This window comes from Ascidiella aspersa, chromosome 8, assembly GCF_963924565.1.
Source record: "Ascidiella aspersa chromosome 8, kaAscAspe10.2, whole genome shotgun sequence".
NCBI classification, from domain to species: domain Eukaryota; kingdom Metazoa; phylum Chordata; class Ascidiacea; order Phlebobranchia; family Ascidiidae; genus Ascidiella; species Ascidiella aspersa.
The window spans coordinates 22,684,610-22,699,272 of NC_139454.1; positions in this window are offsets into that span (position 1 = coordinate 22,684,610).

Sequence of the window (14,663 nt, forward strand, 5' to 3'; positions counted from 1 at the left end):
GGCCAAAATTTGACTTAGAGTTAGGAAGTTGACATATATCGAGTTCTTAACCGACTAAATTTCGATGGATTTAACGATTGTACAAGTTGATACAGAGTATTGGCCAGATGCGGTATTGCCCGACATCCTTACGTTTCATAATTAAAATGAATTACAGCATAAATGTGATTTTATCGAACAAATACAAAACCACGAATAAATTTCGTCCTTTTATAAGACGAGGGTTCACCAAACTTTTTTTAGGACAGGACAGTTAAAAGGGGTGGCGGTAGCGTGTCGGGTAAACTTTAAAGATTAGAATGGCGGGCCGGATGTAAAATTTATAGTATCACCCTCGTTTGATCTAATTATTATAAAGCAAAAGAACCATCAAAATATATTTAAAAAATGTATAGTGAGCCCAATAATGTCGTTTAGTTTAAAATTCTATCAAATTTTGCTTAAAAACAACATTTCCGTTAATAAAGAAAAAAAAACTATTTTAGGATCATCACAGAAATATGCAGCGGGCGGGAGAATTTAACCGGCGGGTGGTGGCTTGTTGACTCATGCATTAGACTATAATATATTTTGTTCTTACAAACGCAGTGGACCGCAACTTGGCTGTGACGTCATCAACCAGCACACCAGCATTGGGAAGCAGTTTGACATTCGCAGGAACCATCTCTGGCTTTTACAACGAACCTCTTAACGTGGTTGTTGCGCATGGTGGAACAAACACCAACGTTGAAAGTAATTTCGTTGGAACGAGCTTTACTTACGTCATCAACTTCGTCACCTCGTCACACAACGGAGATTTCGTGTTCACTGCAAGCAATAGTGCTGGGACTTGTTCTGGTTCAAAAACAGTCCAACTTACAGTCGGTAAATCGCGTTCTTTGATTAGTTTAATTTAAGTTTTTCGCTGTTAAACAGTAAAAAGACAATAAATATTCAATAATAATTGAAAAAAGTGAAACAATGAGAAAGAATAATATTGCTATCGCGCCGTCGACGCCGTCAACAACTATAATGTAAGTTCTCAGGTCACAATTAGCTAGAGCGCTGTTGCTGGGAAAGTAGTGACAGGATACAGAGTGACTTGGAATCCAACTGGTGGTTCACCAACACAACCTTTAGAAGTTGCTTTTCCACTGTTACAACCATCACCGTCGGTTGTTTTATCCAGTGGTTCTCAAACTTTTTTGTGTGTGTCACCTATATGGAAAAGTTTTATTGAACTTACCACACGCCAATCTATATGAACTTTGCTAACTTTTAGTGGTTGTACAAATCAATTATAATCAATTACGGATTTTTCTGTAACAAGGGTTCGGAATTGTCATGTTAAAACGGTAATAGGTAATCGAGTTCATATCACGAAATCATTGTGCGAAGCCCTTGGAAAATTAAAGACGCACAGTGTGAGTTTGATCTATACGAATTCTGCTGTAAATGTGTTTTTTTATTGAATTTTCTTGCCAAAATTATCGCGGCTTTAATCTGTAAGCACATATCAAATCGAATGCAGCATTGATGTAGAATAACATTGTTTCAAACTTATAACCTCGTACCGCAGGGCTGCGGAATCCGACTTCGATCTAAAAAAATAAACAAAAAGAGTCCCGGGTCGGACTCAGTTTTGATAATGTTTACATACAACGCTGATTGTTGCAATGCAAAACCGTTGTACTGCCAGACCGGCCTAATGACACACCACGTGCTACTTGAAAGCAATTCTAATTTGCACGTTACTTTTAGTCCCGCCACCAACCAGTTCGGTCACTTTAACCCAATTAACCAGCGGTGGAAAGTCACAAATCACAGTTCAATGGACGGCTGTTGGTGGAGCTACATCTGGATATTCGGTGACGTGGACTCCAAATGGTGGATCCGCCCAGTCTAGAAATGTTGCAACTGGCACAACTACAACCACCATCAGTGATTTAACACCTGGACAAACATACAATGTTGATGTCAGGGCTAAGTTGGGAACAGGAATTAGTGACCCTACTTCAAAGAGAATAACAACAGGTGTTAACATATCGATATTATGATGGTCAACAAATCAGGTTTTTTCGATATATTTTATTTTCAGGCAGATTATCTAAAAAAATATTTTTTTGGATTACACTGATTTTGTTTTTACCTTGTCTGGTTACTGTTGAGCATACAAATATTTTTGACTTGGCGAGGTAGATGAATTTAATCTCTAGGATGACGGCCATTGTTTATATTTTCCTAGTTTTAATTTTGCGCGATACGTGGGTAAAAAATTACACAAAGCTTATTGGTGCTACCCCCACATATATAGCCTACGATACTTCCGTGATGTACTGCCTGCTTGGAAAACTAATGTTTTTTCATGATTTTAAGGGTTATTTCATGAAAACTCTGCGTCATCTTAAAGCTAGCAATATAGCTCACTACTAATTTAAACTTACCCGATGTTACTAGAAATCATAATACTGTCTTATTAACAGCTTTTAAAAGACAAACGTTTCTGAAATATTTTTTTAGGAAAAGACGTTAGGGTTGTTAAAATTTGCAAAATACAATTGCCTTTTGTTTCTGCAGCTCCTTCACCTCCGAGCAATGTGAAGTTAACACCTTCACAAACACAAATCACAATAAGCTGGACAAATATTCCTGGGGAAATTGTGACTTCGTACTTTCTGTACTGGAGATCAATCGATGATGTCTTTTCCTCATCTGCAGTTAGTGCGCACACAACAAGTTACACAATTACCGGTGCGACTTTTATGAAACGATACGAAGTACGCATAAGAAGTTTAAGTGGTACAGAAGGAAGCACAACTGTTACAAAAACGACTTCTTCAGGTTAGTATACGCGAAGTCAAATGGAATTACATTTAGAAAGCACCGTACATTGCATGAAGCTGTCTTATCAATACATTTTAGCTTTTGCTAGCCAACAGAAAAATATAGTAATTCCGAATAAAAGCAGTTACATTTTTACTTTACCTGGATTTCAGGATCAGTTCTTGTCCGTTTTTCCAGCATTTCACCTCTAATAGTAAGTTTTGAAGCGGCCACATCTGCAACTTGCACTTGTTCGGGATATTACGAGCCACAGTGCAGACGGTCCAGGTATTTGAAACTCTATAGTTTCTGCGGGGTTGTTAAACGGTGACGGCCTAAAGATATACTAAAAAAACTCTTACAGTACTTATTTACTTTATCCGAAGGTTCGCCTACCTATACTTTTCAGGACATAAAAATGCGCTAACTAACGTACAAGGTCATAAAATATATGTTCTTTTAGAAAAAAAATAAAATAATTGAAACAAAAACGATAAAATAATGCAACGCAAATTTATAGCTATTAAAAATGTTAAATTATACTGCCATTAGTTGAAACCAACAACGCTTTGTATATGGTTTGCCTACACATTTGAAGCAATATATCACATGGATCTAACTACAATGTTAATATCAAGTTGACTGTCGCAGTTTAAAGCAACATTTTCTTTGATCACAACAGGAGCAACGTCGAACAAACCACAGTTACTTCGGCACAAGTTTACCAAACCTCCACCACAGCAAGTGGAAGTACGTCAGGAACATCTGCACTTCACATCAACATTGCAGATCCAAGTTACGCGGGTCATTACGAGTGTAAGGCGACCAACTGGGATGGAAGTGGAACAAAAACCAAAACTTTAACCATATATGGTAGGTAGTGTAAAACTAATAATTTTGTTTCTTCGCGCTTACACGTCATTTGAAACGTCGCTTGTTTTTCTGAAACAGTTAGGCCAACCATGGCAACAAGTAAGTCAGCTATAGATTTTTCTTCATACAACACTCTACAACAAGTTTACTGCGAATCGCGAGGTCACCCCAAGCCTACAGTTGAATGGACGAGGTAAGCAAACAACCTACGACCCACGGCAACTATTTACGGTTTCCACACAGCCTGGACAGTCAATTTAATCTTGTTGTTTCTAACAGGAACATAGAGATTTTGTATATATGCTTACAACACATTATTCTTACTTATTTGCTATCATTGGCCACACTATCATAAAACTTAGCATTCCAGCTTACATTTTAGCTCTTTGTGATAATACATTCTATGATTGATTGCTTGGTGATCTTGAAATGAGAGTCTAAGAGCTGGGTACAGTGAAAACTCATATAGAAAGCTTGTAGTACTGGCATTCTTCGTAGGTCATTTATACTTTTAATGTTTAATATGTACTTTGAAGGGTATAGTTACCACACATTCGACGCATTTTGTAATTGGTTGCGCTGCTTATAAATTACAGTTATAAGCATTATAACTAATTTGCTGCTTATTAAATTAATGTGGCTCACGTCGTACTTATATTTTCGATTTTGGATAACAACTGAACAATCGTCTCAACAGGAAGTTATTAATAGTGTCGTTTGCTGGGTTTTAGGTCTGGCATTTCGGTTGCAACTAGCACTGGTCTAAACATTCGTCAATATGAAGCGAACTCCACTGCTTTCTACGTAAAACAAACCCTCGACATCAGTCTTCAGAATGTTCTCGAATGTGGGGAGTATGTTTGTAAAGTTGCGAGCTCAGATGGAAGCGAACAAACTAGGTCTATTGCTGTAACAGGTAATTTTAAACTCTATAGGTTTAAGGCATGACACGTAATTCGGCAAAGTCTGGATTTACTTTAGAGTCAGGCGGCATTTGAAGTAACAGTAGCAGCCTGTCATTCTATGGCTCTGATGACTTCCTTATTTGTTCACGGTATGACGTTTAACTCGCACTAGCACGTTTTGTTGTTCGGTACCTCTAAAGTTTAGACTATAGAGGTTTGGAGTCTAAACGGTGTTAGTTTTTAGCTATTTCTTTGCGTGTTGGCGTGGATTGTGGTTTTGTGATATCGTGCTGCATCACTTTGTGGCATCATGAATTTTTTTATTATTGGTTGATTTTTTGCTATTCATTTTGACTATTTATTTTAATTGTTCCAAATTCCTCCCAATTACAACAATTTAAATAAGAGCTTTTTCCCATTGTTTTTCTTAAATGACTATAGTTTAACCGAACCTCACGTTATCCACCAATGAGTTGAATGCAAATCATGGAGAATCAAGAATTGTTACTTGTACCAGCTACGGTTATCCAATGCCAAATATCGCCTGGAAAAAGTAAGTAGTGTTTGTCCAACGCCTATGTATGTAACATTGAAAAAAAAAAATTTCATTTCTACTTTGACCTGATGAAGCACGATTGTGCGAAAGCTTGTCGAGAATCAAATACAATTTGTCTTTATACAGTGCCACCTGATTTTTCTTTGAATTAGGACAAATACGGCCATATACAAAGATTATTTATCCATGTTTTTCTTTCGAATTAAACTGTTTAACTTTCAGTAATTTGCTTTCTATTTATTATCTTGAATGCGATATTGTGTTTACTATATTTTTTAGTTCTCTTTACATTAGATAATTTAATACTTGTACGACATCTACAGAAAGTTTTTTTTTTTTTTTTTCTTTTTTTTGAACAGTTTTGGTTCATTATCAAACTTTATAGCCTATGTTGTTTCTAATTTAATTTCGGAATTTCATCTTTTCTCATTTTAAGCTTAGCTGAACCTTATTTTGTTTGTTTCAGTTTGCTGGTTTACTATCGACGGAATCCGAATGACAATGGCCATGACGAACCCGATTGGATTCCAGGTCCAAGACACTCAAAAGCGATCAAAGGTGTTCTTGGTGGTGGGATGGCTCATCCCGGCTCTTGTGGTTGGATCGGCGCTCGCCGCTGGTCTTCCAACAGGAAACTACATCAAAGTCAAGGACATAAACGTTACACAACAAGGAGGAAACAAATACGAGAGATGCTGGTTGGATCCTGGCACCAACGTGTTCATTCTCACTATGATCGTGCCGATCGCGATTTGTCTGCTGGTCAACTTCCTCTCTGCTCTCATCGGATCGTGGGTGCTCTTTTCCTCCAGGAAAAAAAGGGAGCGAAGAAGTCCGGAGGAAATGGATCAAGACGCCAAGACCTTTTTCAAGGCCTTCTTTTTCTTGATGTTGGTTCTTGGAACAACTTGGGTTCTTGGATTTTTTACAGGTACAATTTGCAAACGGGAACAGGGTTTTTACGCATTTTCATGAAATAAATTCAAAGACATTTTAACAGTTCTTAAAGATAATTTATCGTTTTTTTGAATACCTGTAATATAATCACTTGGCGTCTTTTAAAGATTATTATAAATGAACAGCATAAATGTCAGGCGAAACCCAATAACAAAAAGAAATATTTTGTCAAACTATTGCACTTTCTGAACAAATTATTTAAGCTGCACATAAAATAAAAACCTTTTTATAAAACATAGTGATTTTTAGGACTTTAAGAATGAAATGCAATTCAAAGAAAATGAATGACTTTGTGGTAAACCTTAACAACGCTTCGTTTACAATTAGGATGACAATATTCCCCAAAATGCTGCAATTTGGCTGAAATTTTACTTTTTCTTCGCGACTTTTTTCTTTTATGTAGGTTAAGCAACATTTGGCGTCAGAAATGTATTTAGTTTCGGACACAGCAAGCCGTTTATCTTTTAATAAATTTAGCGCATAATTAAAGCTATTTTTACTCCAGGTCTCGGCGACGAGATGACGTCAGAAGTGATGACGTACATCCACACGCTGGTGAACGGGCTTCAGAGATTGGCGGTGTTCTATTGCTACTGTGTCAAGAATGACGTCATTCGCAAGAAGATATCATGCGTAGGAAGAACTTCTGGCGTTTCAGGCCAGGAAAGTACAAGCGACCATAACCTAACCCAGCAAACTTCACGTACTTAGGAAACATCCAAACACAACTGTTCGGCGGTTGTTTTTCTCTTCAGTTCTATCCACTTGTTTAGTTTGCCGACATTTAGCTCTAGATCAGCGGTTCCCAAACTTTCTAAATTTTTCCTGGTGGACCCGTTGCAATTATTTTGATATTTCGCGGCCCTACAAAAGTTAAGGGTCAATTGAGCAATGTTCATTTGTAGTACCCTACCACAGTCACGATTCTTTTAATGTAACAACTTTCTAACTAATGCTAAAGATTCGCTGATAGCAGATAACACAGCATAGTAGATGCTTTATGTCGCAAGAAACATCATAAAACACGCTATATGATCAAATAATAAAGCATTACTAAAGACTAATAATGATGACAGATAATGTTAAGAATATTTTGCTAAAGCCTAATGTTTAAAATCTTTAAGTCTAATTCTCCTTGCGGACCCTCTGAAACTGCTGTACTGACCCCAGTTTGGGAACCGCTGTCTAGAACAATCTTTGCCTGATTTGTTATCACTGAGTTATATTTTAATTAAGCTCTGATTGTTTGTATTTTTTAATCCAATTTTTTCTTTGGTTGTCCATTTTTAGCATTGTTATCAATAAAAAATGTATATAAAGTTTTCACGTCAATCATTTTAAAATTACACTGTTTTGGATAGTTACGCTAATCGCAATGTATATACCATTTAAGAAACTGCAATGTTATGTTTTCTTAAATTTTGTCAAATGCATAACCCCTTGTAATATTATTATGTGTATCTCCACAAACATTTGTCGATGAGGCCAAAGCTGAAGGCAAATGGTTGCCGATATTTTGATCATCCATACCAATATTAAACTCTACATACCGTCAGTACTTTATTAGCATGTCACCACCTAAAATGCCCAACCTAATGTCATACAGGCGCCGTATATTCATAAACATAGCACAATTTAAGCTGTCCGTTACCTGTTATTGATTGGATGATGCGCTACTGAGGTTACCCACTCTTTGTCAAGGCGCCAAAATATGGTGTATGGATACTTATAGTCGCGCTGCAACTTATCACTTGACAAGCACTTCCTGTTTGAATTGAAGCTTGTTAAGTGTTATGCTCTTATACTTTATCACATAATTTGTTGTTAAAACTTGCTAAATATATCTGAACCAACAATACTTTTAACATGTGTTCCATTGTCGAAAAGGTAATTTATACATTCCATAGTTTTAGAGTTGAATTAGGCCAATACATTATAAAGCATTAGAAAAGCATTATAATTATGTTTTGGGCCAAATGTAATGTCAACTACAAACGCCTATCTGTGAGATTTTACTATTTAAAGAAATGTCTGAACAGTTAGTACACACTTCTTTATGTTTGCTATTACCGTGCAATAAGCTTTTGTTGTATAGCTATTGTTTTCTAGGTTTCGATTTGCCCCCAAATTATGAAAGATTGACAAAGTTTTCCTTGTTTTTTATCACTAATATCATCTGCTATTCCTTCCTTTGAAATATTTTGCACGAAATTAACGTGAACGTAAGCTATCCAGTTTCCTGCATTGTCGAGTTAGCGATGTGCTGCCTTCTAGACGTATACATTGATTTTTCTTTATGCGTTAAACTACGTGTAAAGATGTATGTTGAACAATAATAAGGATTTCGTTTTTGTAATGCCTTCGTATTAACACTTGTTCAGATTTAAATAAACAGGATTAAAATACAATGTTAAATGTTATACCTTTTGCTTTTGTGGTTAAGTTTAATTCAGCTTCTTTTAGATCTATCAACGCAATGAGATGTCGCAATATAAAACTGCTGTTCTAATATAGAATGTTTAATTGCCTTTTATGTGGGATGTAAGTCGTAATGCCAGTATGACGCCCGCAAAGTCTATTTTTAGCACTGCTATGGTTGAATCATTTAAAATGAGTCACATGTCTTTCCTATTTGAATACGCTATATGCCTTGGCAACTGTAAGCATCATACTTCTGAAACCAATCAACGTTTCAACGTTGATGTAACCAAAATACTTGTCTTTCGTATTGAATCCGACTCCAAAATATTGATCTTTCGTATTGAATCCGATCATCTCATATACCGTTTTTTCATTTAACCGTATGATTTTATCGTTTGTTGATTTTTGAATTATGAGATACAAGTCCGTCATTTACTGCAGGTAACTTGTATAGTTCTACCTGTACCGTGCTTCAAAGTTTAGCCCTACAAAATGGAAAATTGCAAATCTGAACGCTATACTATACTTAGAATTAGTGCCTTTTCACTATGTTGAAAATTATTGAAAAGTTATTCGAAACTTTCAAAATACTACCTACTTCTGTATGGGCTTTGATACTCGTACTACGTCTACGACAACCTCCAACCATTATGTTCCAATGATTCGAAAAAATTATTTTGGATCACACAGAACCTTTGTCAACCATTTTGCGTTGGCCATATAGAGCCCTTTAATACATCTTATTTTAGGTCTGAAATCTAAACTAAACAACAAACAAATCTCTGGTAGGAAACAAAAATGATTACAAGTATAAATCACCGTAATTTTTTTTAAATGTAACTTTAGCGTGAAGATGCGTTTTTCCAACATAAATAAAAAAATGTGCCCCATTTATAAAACATAAACGGGATTATTATGGTTTTCAGTGCGAAGTGGTACAAATGCACTCAGCGTATAAGTGGAATTGGAGAGGCGGACAATCAAATGCACGGTTTGCCTAAAGCATTAAACGTTTTATCTTACACTTGTTCTTAGAAAACACACGTTCAGTAGAGAACAAGATGCATTGTTTAGATTTGTTGAACTAAATAAATATTTGTACTGAAAAACAAGTAGCACTGTGGACAAATTGTATTTTATTGTTAACCAGCTTTCGCGCAAATTTGCTTTATCAGTCAACCTTGCTTGTCACTTAAAAAACACGATAAATCGACACTACAGTGCCACTTGGTTTTCAGTCCTTGAATAAGACAAATACAGTTGACAACTAAGTTACGTGTATTAAAGATGCTTTTAAAAACTTAGAGCTCATAAAGTAGAGAGTACACACTCAATATAAACAAAGGGTTTTTACGTGTTTTGTGGCAACCCGCTACCCGTATTATTCGTAGAAGCTGCTGTTTTGGACGGGATCTTTAGTTCTGTCTGTCAACACGAGAAGCCTCAAACATAATTCTTTCTGGTAAGTGTTTAGCTCAGGGATGTCCAACTCCAACATGCCGGCGTGCCAATTTTTAACTTCTAACTTCTTCCCGTGCCAAAGTTTCGTAACCGAACCAATTCTTTTTAATCATTTAAGCGCTTTTTTACCAAAAATAAGAACGTTTATTTAAGCTTGAAAACAAAACATTTGGCACGCGTGCCGCTTGTTGGACACCCCTGGTTTAGCTCCATCTACTCCATCATTGAATATTTATATTGATCTTTGAAACCTTCGTGGCCAATAGGTTGAGAACCAGCTTTTAATGTTACAGTTGCTATGCTATTGTGCTGTTTGTTGTTTATGGTTTAATTCCTTAGGTTTCAACCTAATTTTTCGGTGGGCCTAAGATCACTGATTAATATTTTCCCATTCCCGATATTTTATTCAAAATGTCGCTATTTAATTCGATACTAAATGACGTCAATGCTATTGTCGAATAAGAAAAATTAATCAATTTAATGATTAAAATGATAATTATTTTCAGAAAAAACTGTGAGATCAAAAACATGGCTTCTCGAGAAAACATGCTCGTATGCAATATTTACGTAAATTCTATTTATCGAATATATGTTTCGATCATTCCCCAAATACGCCATATTTGAACCCCTTTCGCATCAAAGCCAGAAGTTAAGTGGATAAATTTTCGGCCCATATCTGTTTTTGCTTGCAAAAACAAGCTAAGGAAAAAAAATATAAAATATATAATATAAAATATACAATACAAAATACAAAAAGTCAAAAAAAAAATTAAAAATTAAAAAAAAAATTGAAATTGAAAATAAAAAAAAAACACAAAGCCCTGAAAATATACCACAAACGCACCCCTGTCTATTTTTTTAGTTGGATTTAGTGGAGCTTGATAGTACGGTGGTCAATGTCCCAAGAGTATTGCTGTTGCGGCACGAAACGTTTTAAAATTGGAAAAAACAAAAAAACGTTTTTAACCATTAGAGGTTGAATTGCGGTTACTTAATAAATACAAAACTAGTTCCAACAATGATTTGCGGCATATATTTATCGTAGAACATCAAACAAACTTATTTTAGCTTTGATCAGTTTGTACTTGTCTGATTTTTTATCATTTGGTAGGCAACCAGAATTGTTTGTTTTCCACCTATCTGATTTAGGCAGGGGCTAGGGATGGCTAATACATTATGTTCCGAATAGGCTAAAATAGCGCGATATGATCACGTACTAAATCACTTCATTGCTGCGGTTAAATATTCAAAATTAAACAAATCAATGCTTGTAATAGCAGGGCCGGATTAAGGGTACTGTAGGCCTAAGGCTGTTTACCAGAGAAGGGCCTAATTTGCAACCAAGCAACAAGAAGTAATAAAAATACATACATATTGACTTAACTCAGTCATTCGTTTTTAAGCAAAAACTGTACTGTAGTGGTACTGAATCTGTATCACTGTCAGCCTAACAAAAATTTAACTTTAAACAAAATTGGGCCGAATTTTTCCAGGGCCTAAGGCTATAGCCTTGGTAGCCTGATGTTTAATCTTACCTTGTGTAATGGTAATTAATTTCAGGGGAGAAAAATCTACGTTGGAGCGATAAACATGGCTGAACGGCACTTTGCCTCGCATCAGATGGGCACAGATACCAACCTAGTATGGCACGAGTAACGATACTAGTACTTGGAATGGAGTATCGGCCTCATCACATTATCTGACATATCTATAGTGGGGTCCTTCAGTTCTTTTTTTTAAAGCTAAATCATTTATGTGGGTGCTATTTTTTTAAGTAGCAAGATTGTATAACACGTTTGTTACAAATATTAAAAAAGGGCAATTTTACCATGCCAAAGTACATTGTGGTTAAACATAGTTTGATGACAAGAAGGAAACATTCACCAACCATGCTAAATCCTGTTTAACATTTATGCCAATAAGCATTATTAAACACGATTTTTTTGGCTGCGCAAGTAACAACAGCAAACAAACGCATAGAGATAAAAAAGAACTTTGTGAAATATCGCAACACTTTTTTAGTGGAAAATGTTCTACAAAAAAAATTTGTAACATTTTTTAAGTTAACAAAATTTCGTCTTATCTTTCTAATACTGCATTGCGTTTATAAAAACCGCCGTAGTGTATATTATTGTGTTGAGAAACTGTATAGAAAAGTTTTGTTTTCGAAAGATACAACATCCAAATTCTAATTGTTTCGATTTCAGTTACAGGGTGAAAGTATCAACAGCTCACTCGGTGTATTAGAAGCATTCAGATTCGGATTTAATATTGTTCCAAAAACTGCAGACGTTTGCGTATTATATCGCTGGGCTTTCTATGTCTATTGTTTTTGTTTTTTAATCCACTATTAGTATCATACACCCATTCAGATTCGGATTCAATATTGTTCCAAAAAACTGCGGACGTTTGCGTTTTACACTGTCGGAGTTTCGAGGTCTATTGTTTTTCGTTTTTCAATTAACTCTAAGTATCATACACCCATTCAGATTCGGATTCAATATTGTTCCAAAAAACTGCGGACGTTTGCGTTTTACACTGTCGGAGTTTCGAGTCTATTGTTTTTAGTGTTTCAATTCACTATTAGTATCATACACCCATTCAGATTCGGATTCAATATTGTTCCAAAAAACTGCGGACGTTTGCGTTTTAAACTGTCGGAGTTTCGAAGTTTATTGTTTTTAGTGTTTCAATCCACTATTAGTATCATACACCCATTCAGATTCGGATTTAATATTGTTCCAAAAACTGCAGACGTTTGCGTTTTTTTTTTGTTTGTTACCGTTAGTTTCCAGTTTTAATATGCAGTGTTTTACACATAGTCGGTGAAACAGAAAACTTTTTATATTTGTCCTTTAGTGTTAGCGCAAGGCGCAATTTAAGTAGCACCCAATTAAAAACAGATCCGGGAGTCATACATGTAAAGTCGTGCGTTTTCAGTTTTTCTCGTCTTTTTAGAGTTGTTTACTGCTAACTGTTTTATTTTATATTGCCGGGTTGGTTTTACTTCAATACTATAATATTACCATATTTCCCTGGTCTGATAATTGCTTAGAAGGTTTAGCAAGGCGTTGCAAGTGTACAAATATTGCAGTCAGATATGTCAAGTATAAGTGTTTTTAAAGTTCGTTATTATTATGTATATTTGTGCGTATAATAGCGTAGTTGCAATGTTGCAACCGTAATTTATAACGCATGGAATCGAAACTATTACGCAAAAATAGCGTTTATTTAAAAGTTTTTATTAACCTTATTTGGCTGCGTAATTTCCAACGTCACATGTGGTTAGTCGGAATCACACTTTTACGTAAAACTAACATTCATGGTCAACGTACAAATAACGTCACTTAAAACGTAATTTTTCGCATTTACGTCGTCTGAGGTCGACACTTTACGTGAATATAACGTTTATGGTGATCGTACAAATAACGTCACCAAAAAAGTATTTTTTAACGTCGCCTTTACGTCGTCTGAGGTTGACACTTTAGGTAAAACTAACATTCATAGTTAACGTACAAATAACGTCACTGAAAAACAATGTTTGACGATGTCTAAAATGGCAAAAATTTAGCACGAGAGTTGACTTTATGTAATAATTATTCATTTCACTGTAACTATGTGACTTTAAAATATGTCGTAAAATACGCTATAATATCTAAGTCTTGAGTGGATACTTTTACGTAAAAATAACGTTGAGGTTGCAGCGTCTTTTCAACCAAACCTAACCAAAAATCTGATCGTTTGGTTGGTAGCCTATATACTTTAGAACCGAACTGTATGTTTGCTTGGCAGGGCGTGACAACTCAATTTTACAAGTTGACATATTTAAAGTGTTTAATCTTATAGTGGCCGTTAAGCAATTCTAAATGTTTAGATTGGCAGTTTTGTCGTTGTTTTTGATTGCTCACTTCGGACTGTCAGGTCAGTGTGGTTTGTATTTTGTGCATATTTTTTTTTAAGTATGTCAATGTTATCAACAACAGAACTCTTCAATTTTTTTAAACCAAACGCCTATCAACTGAGAAGCTATAACAGGGATGGGCAACTATTGTTGTAATGGCTTAAGTGAATGATTTTACTTGACTTAAGTATCAAGTCACTGTTTTCAAATACCTTTACATTACTCAAGTCTTTCGTTAAAATGACTTGACTGAAGTCTTTTTGGGGCCAAATGACTTGATTTGGATTTAAATCATTGACTCAAATAGAGTTGTAATGCCATTTTTTTATAGACATTTTATTATAAATTTAAGCTATTTTTCTCACTTGTTCAACGTAAAACAATTTGTTTTCCATTTATTGTTTTTGGTTATGTTTTAATTGAGTTATTTTTTATATTCGGACAATTTTACTTTTTTTTAGTTTATCTTTTTAATTTTATATCCCTGTTTTTTAAATTGAAGTTGACTTGTACTAATAATGACTTTACTTGAGTAATTGATGACTTGGACTGGGTCTAAACTTTCTATTTTGTAGAAATACTTGACTCAGACTTCAGTTATTTTGAAAATGACTCGACTGGGACTTCTGCTTAATATGACTTATTTAAAACACCGTGGCCAACCCGCGGTTTGCGGTTCTTCACCCTGCATTATGTGGCTCTCTTTACTGCATGTTTCATTTTCGATTTAAGATATAACAGCGGGGGTGGGCTACTGTTTTCGCGGGCCAAAACTAAACACAGGAAG